We start from the raw sequence: 12,132 nt of genomic DNA, 5'->3' as shown, positions 1-12,132 counted from the left end.
TCAATTTTTTCAAGATTTTATATCATTGACTATGCCACTGATTGATACACAATCATTTGATTGTATGTTGAGCATACTCCGGTGCGTAGATATCAGTCTGATTTTTTTTTTATGGGACTAACAAGGGTAAATTAGAATATCAATCTCGTCACAGAGTTCCTGTTGTGACAGTAGGATGAAAATCTCTCATTGTTATGAATGAAGAAGGTACCACAAGTGTGTCCCCTCAACCTGGCGCATCACCTCTCAGCTGACCTCAATATTACGTTTTCAGATTATCTTCTTTCGTCCCCATGACATTGTAATATTCTTTTTTACTCTTCAATTTAATTTTTTTGATTGGATTTCTTCTTTTATGTGTGTCCCTTTGATTATATTTGCCTATCTCTTTGACCTTAAATGTTTTAGAACCTCTTTTGTGTGTGCGCTTAAGGTGCTATTGTCTAAATTTGAATTGGTGTGGTTTTCTTTATTTCTGCTTGGCAAGATGAGAATAGATATTTTATCTTGAACATATTGATTACAGGAATACTTTTGCAATTCAGTATAAGATCTTCCCTTTTGCTATCATATGGGAGAAATTTCTAGAAAATGCACTGCATGGAAAGGTCTGATTCTTGCACGATTATGTTGCTATAATTTTTAAAGACGCATGGTCTTCAAAATGTTGCATCTTTGGACTTGTAAAATATATTGAAAGTTTTCTGGTGGGGTGTAGCAATACAATTGAAAGTTATAATGAGCTGGTATAACTATAAATGTTTAATTTTTTTTCATTAATCATTTAATACTAATCACTGGTATAATCATGGAGGATATATTTCATCCCTTTTCGATTGACTGACAATAGTTCATGAAACACAAGGGTCAAAGAATATATAGATGACAGTAGCCAGACTAATTTCAAACATAAATATTGATTTCAAAAGTAGTAAAAATGCAATGAAAAACAGCATTAAAATGGAATAATGAACAATTTATAGTTCCAAAATAATGTGAATAAAATCTCTTTATGTATCATATAGAGTGCCAAAAGCTTGTGGTTGTTTGCATATGCAAAGAAGAATATTATTATTTCATCAGTGCAGAATTCAATTCCATACTGTAAACCAACTCATGTTATTAAAATATAATTTTTTTTAAAAACAAAAAGCAAAAGAAAGCCAATCAATTAATAAAAAGTCAGTTTATGCAAATTATAGTGTCTAAGGACGTTACTCATTTATTAGAATACTGTGATCTACATATAGTTTTTTGATTAGTAAGAAGTTACCTATCAATTAAAATGATCATGAAATTGCTTGTTGCCATGCTACACCAGGGAAAAATGGATCACTACAATTTGGTATGTATCAAAATGAAGTATAGTTTAAAGAATTGGTATCATTAGACATATATTACATTTTAATTTTTTTATACTAAAAAAATGATTTTTTTTTTTTTGAGAAAAGAAAAAAAAAAATGGGCTTACATGTGTAATCATCACCCCACGTCCCTGGGTTCATTGCCACTACTCAACCCAATTACCACGATTTCTACATATTATAGAGCATGGGTCAGCATTTAGTCCTCAAACCCACGACCTCTTGACACTTGATTCGAAGTGATGAGTCTTATTGAGAGCTTCCTACTACTGCACCACACTCGCTGGTGGTCTTCTTTTTTTTTTTTTGGCACTAAATATCTATTAGGATGTATATACATGAGAACAAATATACTACACATTTGATATTTTAATGTTTATTGCATTGTGTTGCCAATGAGCTCTATCTCAAAAGGCGCTTCCTCCAAACTTGATAATAGGATGGAGACTGGAGAGTAAGGTTGTGGGTTCAAGGCCCATGAGGTGCATGTGTGACTTAATTAAAAAACATTTACTTGCATTGTATTGTATCATTTTCAATGTGTGTTGAACTAGCATCTTAAACACAGTTGAGAGTTAGATGGGTTGGATTTGTAATGTGACTTCAAGTTTTATAGAAGGAATTATTGATTTATGTAATCGTTTGTTAAAAGTGAATCCTTTTGTCTTAACTCTCAAGACAACTATGGCATAGTTTTAAAAATCGAACCGTACTAGCCTGTTTAATCGGGAATCAGACCCTAATCCGATTAGGTAAAATTCACATAAAATGGCATTTTAATTGTAATAACCGCGATTTCAACCAGTAAAAATGGGGAACCAAATCCTTCTTTTCTTTTAGTTCTTTGACCGGTCTAGTTTTTAAACCATTGAATCTTATCCACTTGTCTGGTAACTAACTTGCAAGTGAAAAAAGCCAGTCCTCATGCAATCTCACTTACTTGACTAGTAACTAACTAGAATTTAGTTTCTCCCCTCCCATTAAAGTTTGAATGCCCTCTTGATCTTTTGTCACTGAGATTGATTTGATACTACAACAACATTCCAATTTGTGTCAAGAAGTCTGAAATTTGTCAACTGAATTCTAGTCATTGTTATTTATTTAGTCTTTTAATTTTTCTTTCTTCTATGGTACCTTACAAAACTTGTAGGGGTGTTAGGCCCAGGAGGCCATATTTATATATATATATATATATATATTGGGCTAGGGGCCCAACCCGAGGATGTTAAACAATTCAAGGACAGATAAACACTTTCATAAGGATCTGTGTTTGTAAGTAAAGAGGTGAAGTCCTGTTAAGGTCATCCAGAAGGGTGGTCTGAGGATGAATGCCTTTTCAGCTAACCAAAGCCAAGATCTGAAGGAGTGGTCTGCTGCTCAGGGGGACATTCCAAGAAATTCTGTTGGTATGGATAAGCATTACAAAAACATAGGACGGGGGGAGTTTTAAAATATCTAAGGAGAAGGCTGCTACCACCGCATTGAATACTTTGCAGCTAACTTTCTAGCTGCATTAATGTGGAGAAGACCCATGAACAGTGCTGCATTGGCTACCTCAACGCACAGAGGGCCTGAAAGGGTGTCCGATGGGACAAACACTCAAGTAGTAGCTTGGATGATCAACAAGTGAAGGGCAAAGATTGTCTAAACAGAACTATATAATGGAAGAGACCCTCCACGCCAAAGGGGAATCGAGAAACTAAAAGAAAAATATTGTAGCTATCGAGAACTGACTTTGTAATCAAACTTGAAAGAAATATATAGGAATTGATTTCCTCAAACTGTGCCGATGACAATTTTCTTTAGATTAAATCAGTTTGTCTTCCCTTTCTTGTCACCTAAATCCATTATATTTGTTGTCCAACTCGTTAAAGTCCAGTTTTCCAACCCACTCTCTACAAATTCATTGTATTGGGTTTTTTGGACTTAAGTTCATTCATTATTTGGGCTAGGGACTCAAATTACATCCTTATAGAACTCATTTGGATTGGGATTTTTATTTTAATTTTAAATCCCCATCCCCTAACTAAGAGCATTTTATGAAAACTATTGGCTCTACATTTATAAGGACTTCAGTGATTATTTGAAGGCTTTTTAATTGTTTATCTTGTTTCCATCCCATTTCCTCCATATCCATAACGGCTGTTTTCTGTTTTAGATTACAAGGAAGCAGTTATCATAAAGTTGAAGGTTGTCATATCTAGAAAATTGAAGTTTAGATACTCAAAATCATTGTTTGGATTGTGGGAAGTAGTGCATTGCTTTTGTAGTGTTAGATTAAATGGTAAATTACCAATTGTCCAAAAAACTTGAGCTATATATTAAGAAATGAAGGTGATATATCATGTAGTATGACAGCCATGGAAGGCCAAAAATTTGAATGCTTTCTTTTTCCTTTTCAATTATAGCTAATTCTTAAATATAGTGAAATTATGGTTTGACATAATTCGCTACCAATATGAATTCTATAGCAATTGAGTGTATGCTTTATCTCTCTTAATATTCATGTGTGGCGTACGTGATACTTATATTACACATATTTTGAAGTTTTCTTGTATCTATACTGTTTTTGGTTCTTACCTTTCAAAAATTAAAAAAAAAATAGCGTTTTTGGTTTCTTTTGTCTTTTATTTTAAGTACATTATGTGCTATATATCCTTGCTTGGTAATGTACTACAAACTTAGAGTAACTGCTGAATCTTTGTGTTGATCTTTGATTGTGGCATCGATATGGCTAGAAACAGATGGTATCTTATACGTTGTCACTTTGACTGAATTTTTAGTTATTGATATTTTTTGTTTAAGGTTACCTGATATGTTTCATGTAATTGAGTGGATTTTTTGGGTGTAGATGGATGAATTTTCATTTGAAACAAAGGACATGGTTGAGGATAATCACATGATTCCTGCACAGGTGTTCAAGAAGAGCCTTGACAGCTTCACTTTTGAATTTTGGTTGGAGTCAAGACTTTTGAACTTTATTTACTTTACCTTTCTCATTTTGTAGTTGGTAAATGTGAATTATGTGTTTTGTTGCTCTTGCTTTTATGTTGGTTTTGTTTTTAGCTGGCTAAAATGTGTGAAAAGAAGCAAGAGGCTTTTTATGCACTTAGACATTAGGAGTTGGGAAGGACCGAAGGAAGCAATCTGAGGCCATTTTGCTCCAGGTATGCTTTGCATGGTGCATTCTTTATGGATAATCTTCAAGCAATATTGATATATAATGATTCCCTGCATTTTGAATTTAGATTATATTATATACTGTAATTTATTATTAGAATTTCTTTTGCTTTTTTACTTATTAAACAAATAGAAAAAAGAAAGAAAAAATATGTTGCTTTTTCTGAATTTATGTAGTGTCACGCTGGAGCTTTCCGTTTGGATGAGTACTGTTAGTTCATAACAGTTTCTGGTCCATTTCAAGCACAACAAACAACGAACTACCCATGATGCTTTTTCCTTAGGCTTTAGGTTGCTTTTTCTCACTCTTCTTGCTTTAAATGTGTAATATTGGGCTTATTATTTTCCCCTGTTTTTGACTTTTTGGACATAGAATATCTCACTGAGTATAGTTTCTTCGTGCTGAGCTCTTAAAATTTTGCTTCATGAGTTTTTCCTTCCTTATGTTTACGCTTTAACAAGCCGGTGCCGGATTTGATATATTTTATCATCGTCATCATCATTATTGTATTGTTAGTATTGTCTAAATTTAATTACAACTGACCAGTGTATTTCTTAATGTGTTGGCTGTGGGCTATTTATGAGCCTCTTTTCCCTACATGAGTGAATGCACTGAAATTTTGGTTCTGTCTTGGGGTTTATCAAACATGCTTCCGGGATGTTGGAGCTTGGATGTGTCTTGCATTAACAATGGTCCCCTTTAGTAGTGCCTGTTACATTGACAATGTATTGCAATGGGATGAACTGCAAATCTTGTAATGTGCTCTATATTTACTAATGATAATATACATTTTGCTGAAGTGTTGCTTTATCAAAATAATTTTGTTTGAAGGTCTGTTGATAGTGCTTTTATGGTAGTGTTCAGTGCAAGCTTACAACATCCCAACTAGAGGTTAATTTAGAGTGTTAAACCTGGAATGTTATAATTTAGGATATATGCATTGTAAATCATATCATATCATATACCATGTAATATGATATTATCCTAATATTTTGTAACAATCCTCACCCGTCCCACTTTAGTATGACGTGAGACTAGATTTGCATGTCAGAAATCCAATTTCCTTTTCAGCTACTCGGTTGCTTTGTCAAACACTTTTAACAGCTTTTGTAAATTGCCTTTCTCCGGTCATGTGAGTACTCTCAAACTCATGAGGGTAACTGTCAATGAACATAAATTGCTGATGAGCTTTATCTCAAATTTTATTACCTCCTCTTGTAAGAGCTGTATGGAGGGCTAGGTCACTAGTTCAAGATCCACTAGTTGCGTGTGAAATCTAGCAATCAAAAAACAGTTTAAAAACAATTAAGAATTTGTTTGATCTTTATCCTTAAAGAACTTTCAGAATTTTGAAGATACATACCCTCGTCCCTGACTGTAACATAATTCACTTTTACCATGATGGTACTGTGATCAGAATTGCAAGGCAATCCTGTGTCTATGTAATATGCGCCAAGAACAATTGGGCTCACATCACCGCAATTTTGATTGACAACGTGCAGATACAAAAACTGATGCTTGTCAGCTTGACTGAAAGCATTCCCGACCTGTCTTGGAAGACTGAAAAACCTTGTGGCGAGCTGTACTTAAGAAGGCTAAAAGGAGGAGGCAAGTCTCATCAAATCATTTCCTTTTTCAAACAAACTGTATATAATGAAGTTGGAAAGAAAGGTCTGTACTAGATTTCATGCTGTGAATGTGCCCTACTTATGATCTATTTGTGTCATTTTGCTAATTCAACCTAATCCTTGAAAGAATAATTATTAGTATTTGTTGATGATTCCTCCAACAATGTTGGATTCAGTTCGAAGTTAAGAGTTAAGGTTCAGTAGGTTGTTATCAAGTTATAAACCAATATAATATTTTATGTTCCTTATGCAGAGAAACTAGAGATACCTAGTCCACCGCATGGTGATAGAGCTTTTGATGGAACATCTCCTTAGTTTTTCTTTAATGTGTGATACAGTATTCTGCATTGATTTTGCTTTCTAGTTAAGATTTGGCCGTGTGTTTTGGATGTATTTTTCTTTGATTGTGAATGCTCAATTTTCACTCATTAAAGCAACAGAATTCCTCCAACTTTCTGATCAAATGATGCACTACAGATGTGTTTTTTTCTTTTGCTTCACATTGGGTTAAGTTTCATCAGCATCGAAGTAGTTCTGTTGGTACTTAGAAGCAGATTTTTATTTTTTTTATTATGATTTTGGAACTCGAGGATTATGTACGGTTATGCAGGTACATGGTTCATTATGTAAAGGCAGGTGACATAACATCTGATAAGGCTGAGGCATATGACAAGGCAGAAGGAAAACGACCTACAGTAGAGTAGATTTAGAGTCTAAAACTGTATGTAGCTTATGCTTAAATGTAATGTTGAAGTCAGTTATGGTTGTAAGTCCACATGTAAGCATCTGATGAGTCAAGCTATAGTTAGTTACAGTGATCCCAATCTTTACGGAATAAGTTGGGTATATGTACTGGATTCAGTGAAGAAATGAAATCAAGAAACTCAGATTTTAGTTCATAAATTTCTTATCTCTTCTTTGCTTTCTTCTTTGCTCTCTACTTTGTTTTCTTCATATTGCTTTTCATGGTGGACCTAGTTCTGGTTTTCATCAGGTTCAAGGTCAATCTCAGAATTCCAGACCTACCTGTCAAATTTGTGGTAAAAATGGACACACAGCCTTAGACTGCTATCATTGTATGAACTTTGCCTATCAAGGTAGACATGCTCTAGCTAAACTAGCCTCTATGGCAGCTAGTTCTATGACAGCTTCAGCAACTGCTAATTCTGCTTCAGCATCCAATTCTGCTTGGCTCACTGATACTGGATGCTCAGACCATGTGACTCCAGATTTATCTCAGTTTTCCTTACATTCTCAGGTCACTTCAAGGAATGAGTCTGTTACTGTTGGCAATGGGCAAGAATTGCCTGTGACTCATATTGGAAATGGTAAGCTTCTTACACCTTCTCATCAATTTCGTTTAGAAAATATTCTTAGAGTCCCTGCTTTGGCTTCCAATCTGTTGTCTGTTCATAAACTTTGCTTACAAAACAATGCTTATTGCTATTTTGATGCCACTCAGTTCTTAATTGTGGACTTACCTACGGGGAAGGTTCTCTATCAAGGCCAGAGTAAGGATGGTGTCTATCCAATCCCTCTTTCCTCTCAACTATCTACTGTTTCCACTCCTGTTTCATCCCTTGCATTTCAATCATCTGTAAATAGTGCTGTCTCTCCACAAGCTTTGCTATGGCATCAAAGACTTGGACACCCTTGTTCCAAGCTTCTTCACTCTGCCTTGTCTTCTTTCAATAATACTGTCAAAATTTCTATTAATGATGACATTTGTTCACAATGTACATATTGTATAAGTGCTAAGATGCACAAGTTTCCTTTTCCAAAACATGTCATGTCAAGTACTTTTCCTTTACAATTGGTTCACAGTGATGTTTGGGGCCCTGCTCCTGTGACTTCTGTACTTGGCTATAGATTCTATGTCATTTTTATTGATGATTTTACTAGATTTACTTGGCTATTTCTGCTTAAGCACAAATCTGAAGTGTTTACTGTTTTTCTGCATTTCAAAGCTCTTGTAGAAAATCAGTTTGGGTCTACCATCAAGACTCTTAGGACTGATGGTGGGGGTGAGTACACTAGTAATCATTTCAAGTCCTTTTGTCTAGAAAATGGTATCCAACATCAGTTTTCATGTCCATATTCCCCTCAACAAAATGGGGTAGCTGAAAGAAAACACAAACAAATTGTTGAGAGTGGTTTGTCTATGCTTCACCAATCTAAGCTTCCTTCTTCTTTTTGGTGTTATGCATTTAGTACTGCTACTTTTCTAGTTAATAGACTTCCCTCATCTGTTCTTGGTTTCAAATCACCTTGGGAAAAACTATTCCATACTGCTCCTTCGGCTGTGCTTGTTTTCCCTTTCTTAAACCTTATAATGACAACAAGCTTCAACCAAAGTCTATTCAGTGTATTTTCCTAGGATATCCTCCTTTATCCAAGGGTTACATTTGTTATGACCCTCAGTCACAGAAAGTGTATATCACTTCATATGTCATATTTCATGAATCAGTCTTTCCTACTCTTCCTGCATCTTTATCTGCTCCTTCCTGCTTTGCTGGTTCTGACAGCCTTTCTTTTGACCTTTGGTTATCAACTCTTTTACCCACTTCTCCTACTACTCCTTTATCTGCCCTTTCTGATGTCCTTCCCTCATTTATTAATCCTTCTTCTACTATCCCTAGGTCTGATAAAGCTTCCAATGTCTCTACAGATGCTGTCCTTCCTCCCTCATCTGCTTTTGTGCCTAACTCTAGTATTGTTCCATCCCAATCTGCCTTTTCTGAGTCCAATAATTCTGTCCTTCAGTCTGATTCTTCTTCTTCCCATAATAATCATCCAATGCTTACCAGATCCAAACATGGCATATTCAAGCCCAAAGCCTTTGCCATTGTAAGGGACTATTTTCAGGTAGAACCACCAAGTTTTAATGTTGCTTCACAATTTCCTCATTGGATTGAAGCAATGGATTCTGAGTTTCATTCACTTCAGAAGCAACACACTTGGTCTTTAGTCCCCCTTCCACCTGGTAAGAATGTGGTTCATTGCAAATGGGTGTACAAGATTAAAAGAGGCAGTGATGGTGCTGTTGCTAGATACAAGGCATGCTTGGTTGCCAAAGGGTTTTTGCAACAATATGGTTTAGATTATGGAGAGACATTCAGCCCTGTTGTCAAACCAGCTACTGTGAGAATCATTTTAGCCTTGGCTGTGCAGAATCATTGGTCTTTGAAGCAATTGGATGTGTCCAATGCTTTTCTTCATGGCATTTTGCAAGAGGAAGTGTTCATGTCTCAGCCCCCTGGCTATGTTGATGCTGTGCACCCTGATCATGTGTGTCTTCTTCATAAGGCCATTTATGGTTTAAAACAGGCACCAAGGGCCTGGTTTGACAGCTTCACCTCTGAACTATTGCACATTGGTTTTCAGGCCTCTGATGCTGATTCCAACTTGTTTACCCTTCATCATGACTCATTTGTGGTTTATCTACTGCTATATGTTGATGATATCATTATCACTGGGAATAGTACTTCCTTTATTGCTCATATTGTTTCCAGACTTGGGGCTGCTTTTGACTTGAAGGATCTTGGCCCTCTGAAGTACTTTCTTGGTCTTCAAATTGAGTATACTTCTCAAGGTCTTTTTGTGCACCAGTCTAAATATGCTTCTGAGTTGCTTACCAAGTTCAATATGTTGGATTGCAAACCTTGTCTCACTCCTTGTTCTCCCACAGTGCATGTTAGCTCTCAAGTTAGCCTTTTAATTCCAGATCCTACTGTTTATAGGAGTATGGTTGGGGCTTTGCAATACTTAACATTCACAAGACCTGATTTGTCTTATTCAATTCAACAAGTTTGCCAATTTATGAGTCAACCTACCCAACATCACTTGATGGCCGCCAAAAGGATCCTTAGATATATCAAGGGTACCTTGCATCATGAAGTTCATTTTCAACCTGGTCCATTAGCTCTGTCTGCTTATTGTGATGCTGATTGGGCAGGTGATCCTCTTGATCATAGGTCCATTACTGGCATGGTGGTATTTCTAGGGAATTCTCCAATTACTTGGTCTGCCAAGAAGCAATTGACTGTGGCTAGGTCTTCAACAGAGGCTGAGTATAGAGCCTTGGCTTCTACAGCTGCTGAACTGTGTTGAATAAGGATGATTCTTAAGGATTTGGGGGTCTACTTATCTCTCCCTCCGATGCTTTGGTGTGATAATGTATCTGCTTTGGCTTTAGCTTCCAATCCTATTTTTCATGCTAGAACCAAGCATATTGAAGTGGACTATCATTTTATCAGGGAGAAGGTTCTTAATAGGGACTTGCAGATCAATTTTATTTCCACACATGATCAGTTAGCTGATATTTTTACTAAGGGTTTGTCTTCCCCTCAGTTTATAGATCTTGCATACAAACTGATGGGTCTTCCTCCCCTCAGTTTGAGGGGGGATGTAAAGGCAGGTGACATAACATCTGATAAGGCTGAGGCATATGACAAGGCAGAAGGAAAACGACCTACAGTAGAGTAGATTTAGAGTCTAAAACTGTATGTAGCTTATGCTTAAATGTAATGTTGAAGTCAGTTATGGTTGTAAGTCCATGTGTAAGCATCTGATGAGTCAAGCTACAGTTAGTTACAGTGATCCCAATCTTTACGGAATAAGTTGGGTATATGTACTGGATTCAGTGAAGAAATGAAATCAAGAAACTCAGATTTTAGTTCATAAATTTCTTATCTCTTCTTTGCTTTCTTCTTTGCTTTCTACTCTGTTTTCTTCATATTGCTTTTCACATTATACACGAAGTTTACTTCATGGACATAGTTTTAGTCTTTTAGAATACTCCAGGCTTTTTAAAATAGTGAAGGTGCTCCACCCTCCAGTTGCCTGTGGATTTCCTAGCCTTCTACCCAAGTGATGGTCAAGTTGTCTAGTTACAATCTAGCAATTCCATTAACATGCAGATGTGGGTATTGAAAATGGCTAGCCAACTATGAAATATGGGGAAATTCTTAGCTGGTAACTCCTATTACTGTGTCTGTACCTGCAAAATCTATCCTTCCACATGCCAAATTGCGCGTTAAAGTTTCCCAACAACCCTTATGATGCACCTCTTTGTTTCTCCATGTGTTCCTACACTGTATGACCACTAATATATGTTTTGCAATGAAATCAGGAAAAAAGACATGTTTGTAGGAAATTAACTCGAAATTCCCAACCTGTGAGAAACAAAAAAAAAAATAGAGAAAAATAATCACACACACAAGACAATATTTACATGGTTCGGCAATTTGCCTACGTCCACGGAGTTGCAGGGATTTCACTATTATCAAAGAAAAATATAAAGTACAGTAGTACAGTTTTTTCTCTCACTCAAAAACTATAACAACAAACCCTAATCACCAAAGCAACGTTTTATACATCTTGCGCACAGAATTCACAATGGGCTACAAAACGGGCCAAAAAAGTCTCAAAAAATCTCCCATTAAAAACCACGCAATATTATTCAGGTCGGGTCAAGTTGTCAACCGAATCAAACATAATTAGGCTCCACAAAGCCCAACAATGTTAATGATGATAATTTAATTGTGTGATTCTTCTTATATTAGGTGCCTCCAGCATTATTCCTATTTGACACTCTGACCATTGATGACATAAACTCAGCCTGAAAGTCTCCAAGAGTTCAAATTTACATTTTAAATAAGAATGTCTCATTGACATTGTAATTTGGATGCTCTTTCTTTTTGGATTGTTGTCATGATGCTATCATCCTATTTGTAGTGGATCCTTTCATAAAGAGTGACTAAATTTTACGATGGGTGTCATCTCATTACTGTTATAAAATTTGTACCCACTTTGTATTATCTCTTGCTGCTTATTTTGCTTGTACTAATTATATCTTGTATACTTTTTACTTGCTAATTATAACGTAAGTGGCAGCCCAATTTAAAGACCTATAAGGGGCGTGAAAAAGGATATGTGCAGTGCTCAAGCGTTAATTTGG

At 35.9% G+C, this 12,132-nt stretch overlaps 1 long non-coding RNA gene across 1 annotated transcript; it reads right to left on the bottom strand.

Moving 5' to 3' along the window:
- Nucleotides 1-5,208: 5,208 nt before the first annotated feature.
- Nucleotides 5,209-11,163, bottom strand: LOC136062564 (uncharacterized). The gene is made up of 2 exons (XR_010624292.1): nt 5,909-11,163; nt 5,209-5,821 (listed from the first exon to the last, which is right to left on the bottom strand). It is a non-coding gene; the product is annotated as an uncharacterized LOC136062564 (long non-coding RNA).
- Between the last annotated feature and the right edge of the window lie 969 nt (nt 11,164-12,132).

This window comes from Quercus suber, unplaced genomic scaffold, assembly GCF_002906115.3.
Source record: "Quercus suber isolate HL8 unplaced genomic scaffold, Cork oak 2.0 scaffold_427, whole genome shotgun sequence".
In the NCBI taxonomy this organism is placed as follows: domain Eukaryota; kingdom Viridiplantae; phylum Streptophyta; class Magnoliopsida; order Fagales; family Fagaceae; genus Quercus; species Quercus suber.
This window is presented reverse-complemented; position numbering and strand designations above follow the sequence as displayed.